We start from the raw sequence: 14,627 nt of genomic DNA on the forward strand, positions 1-14,627 counted from the left end.
TTCCCAAGTAACCATTATGCATGATGGAGTCCTGCTTTCCTGGAGATGGCTCTAAACCCCTGCCTGCCAATGGGAAGTAGTGAAAGAATTCCTTGTTTTGTTTTGCTTGCATGCACGGATTTTGCTTTACCTATTAAAGATACCTGTCTTTATCTCAGCCCACGAGTTTTCTCACTTTTACTCTTCCGATTCTCTCCCCCATCCCACCAGAGTGGGAGTGAGTGAGTGGCTGTGTGGTGCTTAGTTGCCGACCGGGGTTAAACGATGACACCACCCAAGCCTGCTCCTGTACCACTGCAAAGGGTTCCTCCCTTCCCTGTGCTGGGCTGGGCATTGGTCCTGACTGAATTTCATAAGGTTCCTGTTGGCCCATTCCTCCAGCCTGTCCAGGTCCTTCTGGATGGCAGCCCTGCCCTTGGCCTTGTCCCCCAGTTGGGTGTCACCTGCAAACTTTGTCAGAGTGCACTCACTTGTGCCACCCAACCCAAACTGTAAAATCTATACAGAGCCTATTAGAACTCTATACAGAGTGCACTCACTTGCCATCTTCCTCTTAAAGATGCTAAGAAGAACACATCTAAGGATAGACCCATGTGATAGTCCACTTGTTGCCAGCCTCCATTAACCACTGCCTTCTGAGCCTCCCTGTCTAATCAGTTTTTTATCCATCCAGTTGTCCACCCACCCAAACTGTAAAATCCCACTTTCAGTACAAGAATACTGTGGGAGATTGTGTGGGATGTGTGGGTCAGGCATGATTTATCCTCAGTAACCAACATGGTTATCAAGCTGACTGTTCCTGATCACTGTCTTCTCCCTCCTATTCCCAGAAATGTGCTCTAAGAGGACTTGCTCCACAATTTTTCCAGGGACTGAAGTAAGGCTGATCAGTCTGTAGTTCCTTAGATTGTACTTTTTGCCTTTTTTGAAAAGGGAGTAACAAAAGACAACCTCCTCTGTTCTCCACGGTCTTTCAAAGATGTTAGAGAACAGACTTGCACATCAGCCAGTTCTTCCAGCACCCTTGGATGCATCCTGGCAGGTTCTGTGGATGTACATGGGTTGAATTCTCCAAGCAGTCTTTGACTCTATCCTAGAATCCTAGAATCATTTAGGTTGGAAAAGACCTTTACGATCGTTGAGTCCAACCGTTAACCTAACACTGCCAAGTCCACCACTAAACCATGTCCCTAAGCACCACGTCTCATGTCTTTTAAATACCTTCAGGGATGGTAGTTCAACCACTTCTTTGGGCAGCCTGTTCCAATGCTTGACAACCCTTTCGGTGAAGAAATTTTTCCTAATATCCAATCTAAACCTCCCCTGGTGCAACTTGAGGCCATTTCCTCTTGTCCTGTCACTTGCTACTTGGGAGAAGAGGCTGACACCCACCTCATTACAACCTCTTTTCAGGTAGCTGCAGAGAGCAATAAGGTCTCCCCTGAGCCTCCTTTTCTCCAGACTAAACAACCCCATTCCCTCAGCCACTCCTCATAACACTTGTTCTCTAGACCCTTCACCAGCTTCGTTGCCTTTCTTTGGACACGCTCCAGCACCTCAATGTCTTTCCTGTAGTGAGGGGCCCAAACTCAAACACAGTATTTGAGGTGCGGCCTCACCAGTGCCGAGTACAGGGGGATGATCACTTCCCTAGTCCTGCTGGCCACACTATTTCTGATACAAGCCAGGATGCTATTGGCCTCCTTTGCCACCTGGACACACTGCCGGCTCATATTCAGCCAACTGTTGACCAACAACCCCAGCTCCTTTTCCGCCAGGCAGTTTTCCAGCCACTCTTCCCCAAGCCTGTAGCGTTGCATGGGGTTGTTGTGACCCAAGTGCAGGACCCAGCACTTAGCCTTATTGAATCTCATACAGTTGGCTTTGGCCCAACGATCCAGCCTGTCCAGATCCCTCTGTAGAGTCTTCCTACCCCCAAGCAGATCAACACTCCCACCCAACGTGGTGTTGTCTGCAAACTTACGGAGGGTGCACTCAATCCCCTTGTCCAGATCACTGATAAAGATATTCAACAGCACTGGCCCCAATACTGAGCCCTGGGGAACACCACTTGTGACCTGCTGCCAACTGGATTTAACTCCATTCACCATAACTCTTTGGGCTCGGCCAGCCAGCCAGTTTTTTACCCAGTAAATCATATGACCATCCAAGCCATGAACAGACAGTTTCTCCAGGAGAATGCTGTGGGAAACGGTGTCAAAGTCTTTACTAAAGTCGAGGTAGACAGCATCCACAGCCTTTCTCTCGTCCACTAAGTGGGTCACCTTGTCATAGAAGGAGATTAGGTTAGTCAAGTCCTCATCCATTCTTTGTAGTTTTCCTCCCTGAGGCTCACCTGGAAGCACAGAGGCATGGGAGACCTTGTTGGGGAAGGCTAAGACAAAGAAGATACTGAGTACCTCAGCCTTATCTGTGTCTGCTGTCTCTAAATCACCTCCTCCATTCAGCAATGTGCACCCATTTCCCTTGTCCAGTCTTTTAGTAGGAACATAGTTGTAGAAATTCTGGTTGCTCGTGATGTCTGCAAGTTTCAACTGCATTTGAGCTTTGGCTTTCCTAACACCACCCATACATAACCAGGAATTGTTTCTAAATTACTCCTTTATAGCTTATCCCTGCTTCCTCCCTCTGTACGTTGCCTCTTTGCATTGGAGCTCCATCATGAATTTCCTGCTTAGTCAAGCTGTTAACTTGATATGTCTATGTTTTCCTAAGTACCAGGATAGACTGTTCTTGTGCTTGGAGGATGCTGTCCTCAAAGACCTGTCAGTTTTCCTGAACTGCTTTGCTTTTCAGAGCTGTCTCCCTGAGGATCCCACCAACTTGTCCCTGAATAAGCTGAAGACTGCTTCCCTGAAGTCTAGGGTTTCCAGTCCACTATGCTCCTTCTTCGTCACCCTCAGGATCTTGAACACCACTGTTCAATAGTTACTACAGCCAAGGCTACCACTGTGCATCACATCACCAGTCAGCTCTTTGTTACTGAATAGCAGATCCAGCTGTGTATCACCCCTGGTTGGCCCATCCAGTACCCATATCAAGAAGTTGTCCTTGACACCCTCCAGGAGCCTTATTGACTTCTTGTGCTCTTCTGGCAAACATCTGGAAGGTTAGAGTCCATCTGAGAATCAGGGTCTGTGATAAAGTGACTTTTTCAAGCTTTTTATTTATTTGTTTATTTATTTTTAAATAATGTTTTAATAATCAAAGTTCCTATCAGGGAAATAAAAGAAGTTTGTTCTAGGGCTGATTTGATCATGAAGGGGTCTGGGATCTGTAGCTCCCATGTCACAGGAAAGCCTTCCAACCTCTAGTTCATGGGGAAGCCTAACACTACATATTTCTCAAGCTTTCTTGTGAAGCTGGGCTTTCATGCCATATACTTTGATTCACTTTAAATTAGACTAGCAATGGAAGCACTATTTCATCCCCTGGGCACTGTGGTCCTTATCTCTTTTGTATTGAATAAACAGTGCCAAAGTGTGTGCACTAACTGGACTAACAGTGGCAAATCAGTAGTAAGTAGTACATTTGGCACAGAATTTGTAGCCAGCAATAGATGACCATGTTTTTCATAACAAGCTTAGGACTAGACTTAAAAAGCATGTTACTTCTGCATGAGACTATTACAGGGAAACCAGGCATCATTCCTGTCATTGCCCAGAATACAGAGTACAGAGAGTCTTTGCTTTCTCTGAACAGCAGTGTCAGTAGTTTCAGTGAGATCTTAATAATAAGCTACTTCTTATGACCTGAACCTTAGTTACATTTAGAAATTTTACTGATGGATGATACTATCTGTTTTCCTTCTTGATTTTTGTTTTTTTTTTACTCCTCTCTTTTTTTGGCTTCAAAAAGGAATGAAAGAATAAAGTGAGAAACATTCAAAATATAATGACAATAAGACAAGTATGTCCTCTGGTTTAAACCTATTCAGTTATCTACAGTCCCAGCGTGAATGAATTTGTTCCATTGCTTTCTCTCCTCTAGTTTGTTCTTTGATCATTGCATTTTATTTTATTTCATTTCATTTCATTTCATACATTTTCTTTTTATTTTATTCTGTCATTCTTACTCTTTGTCATGTTTTCTTTTATATTTCTTCAGGTTGTAGGAGCAAAGCTTAAATATGCCAGAAGAGCATCTCAGGTGTGTTAGAGAAATCATTGTAGTGAAGCTGCTTCACTCTAACGTTCTTGAAATACCTCTTTCTTCAGAATTATCTGCTTTGTAGAAGTTTCACTTTTATCGAGGGTTTGAGTCCTAGACATTTCTTTCCCTTATATTCTTTTTTTTTGGTGGTTTATCTCTAAGACATTAGATAAACAATGTTTCTTTCATTAGACTTCCTTTTGTTTCCAGAAGGATGAAGGAATTCATCGAAGCAAAGGTCAGATGAGACAGAAGGTCTTTATCTGATTTTTAAAACTAAAAGTCTTTCTAGGAGAGAGGATAAGGTTTCCTACTAAAGCATGATTTTCAGAATGTGTTGAGCACCTGCAGCTCCTGCTAACTTCAGAGGAATATGTACATACTAGGGATCTCTGAAAAATTAGCACAATTGCCCTTCCACTGCACTTCTCCAGTCTGTGCCAAACACAACAGGAACCCAATGGGAGTAAAGGGATTTATCCTGGAACAGGTGCACATATGGATTCAGGGGGGAAAAAAAGGGAATGTCTGTGTTAGCATAACGTGCTTGCCCACTTGATATTTCATCTAATCCTGTATTAACTGTTCCTTCCATATGACCAACTTGCTGGCAATGGTTTATTTTGCGAAGCTACAGTAGATGAAGTGAAATGGAGACAGAGTGAAAAAAATGTATGGAGGGAGTTCAAACTACATAACATTGATTAAAATCAAACAACCTATACAATGTGGGACAGAAAAATAAAGTACTATAAAGACATTTCACTCTCAGTTGACAGCTTACACAGGAATCAGGCAGTGCTTCTGAATCTTTGTAAGAAATTACCCTAAATATGAGAGATACCTGTCATTAAGATGGAAACTTTAGGCAAAGAAAACTTACTATAGCATGAAAAGTCAGGAGAATTTGTTGGCTTAGCATTCATGAATAGAACTGCAGAACCTACACTGTGTCAAACAGCAAAGAAATAAAGAAAGGTCTACACAGCTCTCAGATAGTACACCCTGCCAAAATAGGCATAGCAAGGGTCAGGGTGTTCAGAGAGAAGTGGCTAAAGCATCTGTTTTATTTTAATAGTCATTACCTTGACATGCAAGGCATAAAGACTTTCAGAATACTGTCCTTAGCATTATTAGTCATGTGATATGCTGTCTGATTAAAATCTCTCTTCTTCACTACTAGTAGGACTGTGTAGAAAATAATACTTTCCTTTGGGGTGTTTGTGAGACTTGGTACGTTTGAAAGTCAAGAGACCCTGATAAAAGGCATCAGTGCGAGAATGTATTGCACATCTTCAGCTAACACAGTTATGAGACCCACATATTTCCTTCATATTTAATTGTGTGGAGACATAAAGATAGCAGAAATGTGAAGTTTTTAGAGGCACTAAGCTGGATACGATAGAGCAATTAAGGAAAGGGAAAATCTGGTATGATGACTTGCCAGACCTTGTCTGAACTAGTCTTGGCCTGGTTTGGGTGTTTTTCCTCCTTGTTAAGCCGTAACATCCTTCTAATGACCAGAAGTCTATTTCCTGATTTGTTTAACTTGTGCTTATCTTTGAATAATATTATATGATGCAACCGTAATTTTTCTATAGGTAGTTTTAACAAGCAGTTTTTCTTTGCACAACAAAATATGCAACTCCAGCATAATGATGTAGTGTTAGAGCAATACAAGTGTGGTGTGATGGCAATGGGAACCCAGGATGCTGTGTGGAGGAGTACAGGGTGCTAAAAGACAGGGCACAGAATGACACTGGAGACCCTGGGGGTACAAAAACTCCACAATGGTCAGTTAAAGAAATGCAAACCTGGGAGCTGAGCAAAACTGGTTTAGGGGTAGCAAAGAGAATAAAGAATAAGGATCTGAGGTAAGTAAAACATGCCATAATTACTAAACTCAGGTATAATGTGAAGAAAGAACAAGGTATGAAAATGTGTAATCTATAAAAATGTGTGAAAATAGCCCCACCTGGAGCCTAGGAGAAGGTGAAACAAACCATTAGCAACATACTGCTCCCAGCAAAGGAAAAGAAGAAATCCCATCATCAACATCACTCTCCTCAGGGATGCTGTTGACTCACTGCAGCTGTCTTGTTCTTTCTGAGGAAGATTGGCTCTGTTGGCCTTAGGATAGAGAGCTGCAGTGGAAAACAGCATATCCAGAGAAAAAGTGTAGAAAATAGGAAGTTTTCTGTAATAATTTTTAATGGTATGGTTAATGACATTTGATTTCTATTAAGTAGAGAATTTGGAATAGAAGAACGTTGAATATTTGATGAATGTGTTGAATGTTAATATCATTGTAACTGGACTAATAATGATAACTTTTTTGTATTTTAGCTAGATTTTAATAGTAGCTAAATTTAGTAGTAGTAGATTTATTTAGTAACAATAAATTCTTGGCTTAACATGTATGATGTTCTCCCTTTTTTACCCATAAGCAGAGTTAGAAAGTAACAAATAAAAAATTAGATAATGGTGACATATATATATATTCGACTTAATAACTAAAATAAAATAAAATACACTACTAACTAATAATAATAATAATTGTAATGAAAAGGAATACGACAAAAAAAGAAATAACACCCAAGAAAAGACAAGTGATGCACAATGCAATTGCTCACCACCCACTGACCGATGCCAGAGCAGCAATCCGCCCCTCCCGGCCAACCCTCCCCAGTTTATATACTGGGCATGATGTTCCATGGTATGGAATATCCCTTTGGCTAGTTCGGGTCAGCTGCCCCGGCTCTGCTCCCTCCCAGCTTCTTGCCCACCTGCTTGCTGGCAGAGCATGGGAAACTGAAAAGTCCTTGGCTTAAGAGAAGCGCTACTTAGCAACAGCTAAAACATCAGTGTGTTATCAACATCATTCTCACACTAAATCCAAAACCCAACACTGTACCAGCTACTAAGAAGAGAGTTAACTCTGTCCCAGCCGAAACCAGGACACTACTGTATAACATCTGATCTGTGGAAACTCTGTATATCTGCTTTTAGCCAAAGGAAATGCAGGTCAACTTGATTTGCAGTGAATATGAATTATAGTCCATGGTGCAATTTGCTTTTGTAGGTCGTGGCCAATGCATGAAGAACAAACACACAATTTTACAGCTCAGGTGATGTCTGATAACTTGGTGAATCACAGTAGCTGGAGGATTAGGTATCAAAATAATCAAATTCTAGACCAAATCATAATAAAAGAAAGATAAGAAAAGGTATCCAATGTACCTAAATCTGTTCTAAAAAGCATTTACAGTTAATCCAATGGAATGTTGGTATGACTTATAAAGTAGTTTAATTTTTAGAGAATAAAATTCCAATTTAAGAACTATACAAGAGTCTCTACAGAAAGTTTTGATTAAAATAATGTAATTATCGGTATACAAAAGTACATTAGCTTAACCAAATCTCAGAGCAGCTCTGCCATACTTCAGATGTAGAGTATTGACAAACTTTAATTAAACTGAAAAACTTTAATTCCAAATTAACTTGCACACAAATTGACACTGAGATAATAAAAGGCATGAAGTATGAGTGATAAAATTATTGTTGTGCACTTATGTTTATAAATTCAGTCTTAGTCTGTCCTAACTAATAGTGTTAAGACAGAACTATGAGAGGCTTTCCTGAATTGCAGCAAAAATTTGAAACATTAATATCTTTTCCCTCCAAAGCGAATATGTATTTTGAAACCAAATTTTTTTCTAGAAAGCTTCCCCAGCAAAATGACTGAAACTGACAGTCCTGACCAGGAATGGGTTATATGATCCAATGCACATGTTAAACCTCAGAACAAAAGTCATTAAAAAGGCCTAGCACAGAGAAATACCCACAATCACCTTAAATAGTGCACCCCATTTCCATAGAAGTCAATTTCTACATTGGAGTGCAAGAATCAAGTGGCTTAATTGCTCATTTGTCTGCAAGCCTCTGGGATAGAGAATGTTAGTTTATTTAATGCATAAATACTCCAGAGTAATTTCCCCCATATTTATTTTCCACTGGTGCATCAATCATATTCATTTGACAGGGTTCTGGAAAGCGTAATCTTTTGGACTGACTGTAAAAAATGAAATATGCCAACCTTTTCAAAATGTGATGGGAAAAAAGAAATCCCTATACAACTAAACACAAGTACTATGTTTTACATATTTCCATGTGCATATTTCCCTAAAGAGGCAGAACTTATTCAGTAATTCCCTACTATTCCCTTTCAACCCCCAGAAAGACGGAGATGGAGTAAAGCAGAATCTTAGACTCCAGATCACTGTACACATGTCCAACATTATATAGCAAAGATAAATCATATAGCAAGGATAAATAAAAAGATAAATTACTTCTGTGGCCAAAATCAATCAAGATAACCTAGTTTAAAACAAAAGCAGAAACTTTCCCATACAAGAGATAGTAAGAGAGAAAGAGATAAAATAAATTGACAAAGTAAATCTGAATCTTTGTCTATGGAGTCTGAATCCTTCTGCTACTAAAAAAATAAATTCCCATTCTCAATCAGTTCTTTGTATTCAGCCTTCACAGTCAAACCTTCCAGTGATGTCTTCTGATGGTAGATGGAGATTGTGGATGTGCCTTGCCTTTCTTAAAAACATGCCAAGAAAGCAGTCTGAAGAAAGGAGGAATGGGAATGAAGAACAGGAGTGTGCTAGAGGGTGAAAAAAAAGGAAAAATACTCTACTGAATCTTTGGGCTTCTTTAATCATATATGAAGCTAAACTGTGTATTTGACTTCTACATTTTCAATCTGTAGAAATAAAGAGGTCCTTTTATTACTCTTCTCTGTTACTGTATCTAAAAATCTGATCATCTAGGACAGACATTGTTATGGAAAGGTGTACAAGTAAAAGGGTGAAAGTGTCTGAAGCCTACCTACTTTAAGGACTTCAGATCTGGCTAATAAATCTGGAATAGGGACAGAAGGCTGTGTAGCTGCCTTCCTGAATCAGCCACATGAATTCAAAGAAAAAAAAACCCCTTGTCTTTTAATAATCCTCTTTGTTTGGAGTCAGATTTTTTTAAACATTTGTGTTCTCATCAAATGGAGCAAGTTCGGTCAGTGACTTCTGTTTCCTTGAGGCACTATATAGAGCCAGTAAAGTTCTTGCTGATTGAGTAGCTCATTTCTAAATATTAAATAATTTCTGAGGCATGCATTGTGTTCATCCTGAAAACATCTAAATCACTGTTGAATGTCTTGCATCTGGTCGGCACAAAAAATCATCAGTATCCATACATTAATGAACCTCAAACTTCGTCTTCCCAGATGATATTCCCAGTCTCAAAGTAACGTAACTGCCAATAAGAACAATTTAGACTGAGAGAAAATGAGAGTTGTCATTTTGTGATTTTTCATGAACTGAAAAATGTTTAGGTTATATGAATGCCACCATGTGTAAAAGTTTGAGCTAACCACTTCATATTTTTAACATCAATAGAAAGAACAAGGTCCCTCAAGAAGGTGATTCACCAGCTTATTTTAGACACTTATCCCAGGCTGAGATGAATCACCCTCTGAAGGTGCCAAGTGAAATGAAAAAAATCTCAGTGCAGACTTTCATTTAACTTCCTCTCCGCTGATAATTCAAAGAAAAGCTAAAGAAGAAAACCGATAATGGCTTAGAAATTATTTAAGATTCTTTAAACAACTGTTTATTATTTTGGGGACAGTTGCCTGGTTTTCAGTTTATTTCACCATTGGGATGGCTAGAAAGAAGCTGAGTGGTGAGTTCTTTATTTTAGCCGTACTATACCAGCCTTGTCGGGGCTCCACTGCATCTGGGACGGTGAGGTCTCCTTAGCACTAAGAATTGTATTTCTCAGGAAAGTTGACTTTATTTTTTGAGTTAACAGCTTAGTATTAATTATAGTATTATGAATTTTACATACACCAGAGAAAGAATCTTATTGCTTGCCATTAGATTTCTGTTAGTTACTGGCAGAGAAAAGAATACTTAATTTCTTTTTGAAAAGTCGATCATTTTTCTAGATGTTAATAAAAAAGACTCAGTAATCATCATGAGAAATGATAGAATTACTAATATTTTCTATTAAATCCAGAATCATGTCATTTTATTAACTAGAGGAAATGTGATTTATGACTGTTAGAAATGAAAAAAGCAACCAAGCTAACAAGTGTTACAAACGTTAAAAAATATTTGCAAAACTTCTTGATGGACAGCAACAAGTCAGGAATTTCAAAAGGCCATCTTTATAGTCCGTTTTAAACTATTCCTAGATTTGTGTTATGTTCTTTGATAAAGATAAACATGCGTCTACGTGTATGTAATCTTTATTGTATGTTAAGGACTGACCATTCAAGGAGACTGACCTTGTTACAACAAAGTATATAACTATGTGAATAATTTGATTGGAGAACAGCATTTGGCAGTATCTAACACAATCAGGTTATATAAAAAATAATAGTAACAATAAGAAAAATAGATAAGATTTTCAAGCAAGAGCTTCATGAAGGTTGATTATTAATTTTTTAATTTAACTTATACTTGGCTTATCCTAAGTAAATTACTTCTAAAACCTTTTTTTTTTTCTTTTGGTGTATTAGGTCTAAATACATAAAGCTTTCAAATAGCTTCCAAATGATCATGTGTCTATAATATTATTACACCACTATTTGCCTAATATATTTTAGGCAATTTTCTTTTCTGAAACTTAGATGTCTTTTATTTTGAAGATTTAATGCTGTCTCTTTGCTGGAGAAATTCATAAAACTTGTGATGGGTAATAGACAGCTTCTGTTCAGATGGCAGCACTAAAGTGTTCTGAAATCTTTTGGGACATGTTGTTCTTTTTAACCTTTTGCTCTGATATGGACTAAGGAATCCATTGGACCTACAGTATAAGCATATTATCCTTACAGACCAACTAAACTGAGATCTATACTCTGGGGAGAAACTTATTGCCAGAAAACTGGACAAATTCAGTGTTGGTTAGACCTAGGTGTTATTTTTTATGTATGAACAGCTTCTAGATTTCTACAGGCTGTGGATCTGTAGCACCTCAATTACGCAATTAGCTGAGGCCTTGCCCTGTAAACAAAAAGCATATGTATCATGCCCAGATCCTCAGCAATAACAGAGGTCGCTAGCAGTGAGCAAGGCATGTCCTTTGCCAGAAAAGCAATATTGCTGCACCTGCACTGAGCGGTCATTGAAACAAGGGTTAATTGAGAGGTTAGTGTGATGATGCACTAAGTAGTTGAAGATGATATTGCAGCAAAAACAGTCACATATGTAACTAATTTGGTGTAAACCCAAACAAAGGAAACCTTTAATAAGAAAGCAGAGAGCATGTCATTATGTGTGTGGTAGAAATCCTTTTAATTATGCCACAGTAAAGTACTTCCTCTCTGCTATATGCAGTAGACTTGTAGTCAACAGATTTGTTGCCTAGTGAATTAAAACCAGATTAGGAAAGGCTACCATTGCACACTCATCTTGTTCTGATAAGACATAATAAGGGTTAATTTGATCTGCTTGTTCATCAAGTGCTACTGGAATCTGCGTACATATGTGTGTGTGAGAGAGAGAGAGGGAAAACAAGAAATAATCAGGACAAATTTCATGCAGAGCCCCTGATCTGGCAGCGTGTGTATTGTTTGAACATACCAGGGTGACGGAAGTTAAGGAGGCTTTGCATTTGGGACTGGAACACTGGGGTCAGATTTCAACGGATTTCCAGGTGCCTACAGATGTTCAGAAGTGTTTCTAGAATTTCTTAAGCAGGATAAGACTACTTTGACTTCGGGAATGCAGCCCTCTGAGTTTATCTGCAACTTTGGGTGCTTAAATTCTTTAGGAATCCCGTGCATGTTTAAGCAGCTTTATGAACTGAGACACAGGTGGCTGCCTTTCACAAAGCTCCCCTTAGCCCATCCGGCTTCTCTGTCCCATTCTGCCCAACCACTTCAGCTTCCAGCTTTCTCAGAGCAGGTAATCCTCATCCAGTGCTTTTTCTCAATTCAAAGGGGGCCCATCTCTCTTTCCAGTTCTACTACACAGTTTTAAAATCATCCTTTTCACTCTGTATTGCCTTAAAATATGGGATCGTGAGATCACAAAGAAGACATAGTTAAGGCTACAACTTTAAGAAAGAGAAATATCATTCTTAGTGTAAAAAACATCCACACTTCCTACAGCCTGACTTCTCTACTAAAGTTACTCAAATTTCCTAAACAGTAAGGTAGTGATTTCCAAATGGTAGACCACAGACTTTCAGGTTCCATGGAATATTTCTGCAGGGAAGTATATAAAGAATAGCCTTTTGTGATGATTGTTAAACCATACTCTTCACTAATGTTGGAAACAACTGTTGCTAGGCTTAAATTTATTATCCATGCCTTTGCAATTTTACTAGAAAATATTTATGGTGTCTACAGATTAGAAGAAAAGCATGAAAATCATTACAATAAGGTATGTATTTTTCAGAAGTGATTATGATTAGTGAGTTTGATGTGTCCCATGGTATCATCTTCTTAAATCATTAGCCTACTGGCTCAGGGCCAAGGCCCCATGTAAAAGGGTTCCACAACAAGTGCACAGAAAATCTGGTGCCAAAAGGAATGATTTGCTGTGCATGCACCACATAACTGAAGTGTGCATTTGCAAAGCAATACATGTACAGTGCACGTCACATAAAGTGAAAACAGGCTCTACACTGTTCAGCAGAACCCTCTTAGCTTGTTCCGTTAAGTCTTAGTTATAAATACACTTAACAGTATGCGCTCACAACCTATTTGCAGAGCCTTCCAAATAGCATCTTGGCTAGTTTTGCTGTTTTTTAAAGTAAATTGTGAGGAGAAAATGAGAGAAGGCTTGATATCCTTACTAGGGTGTAGCTATGCTCCGTAGACTTCTCTCTGAGGTTGCTTAAAATTTCACCAATACAAACAGTAGACGATTCTGGGTAAAATGGCCAGAGTGTGCACAGGACTGGGGGACCTGCTACGGACCTATTCATTCCTCAAATGCAGACAAAGTGACAGAAAGCGTCAGGAATCAGGAGATCGATGGACGTCTGACCAATATTAGGTCTTACAACTTTTCTGACAACCATTGTAATAAGCTTAAGACTGAGGACTTGAGACCGAAAGAGCCCTGAGGGTCTCTTTATTAAGGAACTGAGAGCTGGCACAGAATGTTTTCATCCATAAGCTTGCTGAGAAAAGCAATACATTCCTGCATGTTAAGAACCAGATCTGTCTGTAAACAGGACATTCTCAGAAGAGAAATCACAGATACCCTGGAATGCCCTGGGTTGTTCATAGGATATCCTCACACCATGTGAGTTTTGAGAATTTGTCCCTCTAAAGTAGTTTGTTGGCTCTATCCACTGTAATAGAAAACCTTTCATCATACATTATGTGATAAAAATGTACTTAAGTTTGAGATTAAAAATTTAAAACTCATGTTTCAGATAATCCTCTTTCAAATATCAACCTTTTGTAAATCTATTCAGTTTATTTTCAGCTACATTTTCCATGTAATCTTGTGTTTCTTTGGATGATACTGAGAAGAGAAAAGCAGTAGCTGAGGGAAAGGACAACATACATCATTCATTATAATTTTTTCCACCTAACTTCTCAAACATGAAATAAAAAGCTCATCATAGTTCAACATTAATGCTGGCAAGAGTATTTCTTTTACTAAAAATGATGAAATGAGGATACTTGTTTCATCAGACTGGAGCTGTTAGCTGGTCTTTTTTCCAATTGTGCTATTATCTGCAGTGCCATTTTTGAAGGTTTTCATCCTTTTATTTGGAATTTCTTTTAAACAAATCAGGACGTTGGAAATATTTCACTGAACGATACCTTCGTTTTTTTCATTGTTAAAAAAAAAAAGGAAAAAAAAAAGTTTTCTAGTAGCCTTGGCAGCTGTGGAGAAAACTTGAATATTTCCCTCAGTGGTCCTATTTTGTGCTTGTGGTGGGCAGTTCGTAAGCGCTGGGGTTAGACCAGGAGAGAATGGAAACGAGAAGAGCAGGAAGGATTCAGCCACAGACAAAAAATTATCAGCGCGTTGGTGGTATAGTGGTGAGCATAGCTGCCTTCCAAGCAGTTGACCCGGGTTCGATTCCCGGCCAACGCAAGTTCTCTTTTTGACACCTTGCTCGGCGGAGCGGGGGGTGCTGCCGCACCCCGGCAGGCGGGAGAAGCGGGCCAACCGAGCGGGAGAAGCGGGGCCAACCCGAGCCCCGTGGAGCTGAACGAGGAGGGAAGCGCAAAGCCCTGCACCCGGGGAGGAGCAACCCCTATGGGCAGGGGGCCACCCAGCCGGAGGGACCAAGGACCGGCACCCAGGGGGTCCTGGGGGACACCCAGTGGAACACGAGCCGGCAGCGTGCCCTGGCAGCACAGAAGGCTGCGTTAGGCGAAGTAGTGCCAGTCGGTCCAGGGAGATGATCTTCTA

The 14,627-nt window shown here is 39.7% G+C and overlaps 1 non-coding gene across 1 annotated transcript; it reads left to right on the forward strand.

Moving 5' to 3' along the window:
• The first annotated feature begins 14,234 nt into the window (after positions 1–14,234).
• Positions 14,235–14,306, forward strand: TRNAG-UCC (transfer RNA glycine (anticodon UCC)). Its single transcript has one exon. It is a non-coding gene; the product is annotated as a tRNA-Gly (tRNA).
• The last annotated feature ends 321 nt before the right edge of the window (positions 14,307–14,627 follow it).

This window comes from Gymnogyps californianus, chromosome 2 (genome assembly GCF_018139145.2).
Source record: "Gymnogyps californianus isolate 813 chromosome 2, ASM1813914v2, whole genome shotgun sequence".
Classification (NCBI taxonomy): Eukaryota; Metazoa; Chordata; class Aves; order Accipitriformes; family Cathartidae; genus Gymnogyps; species Gymnogyps californianus.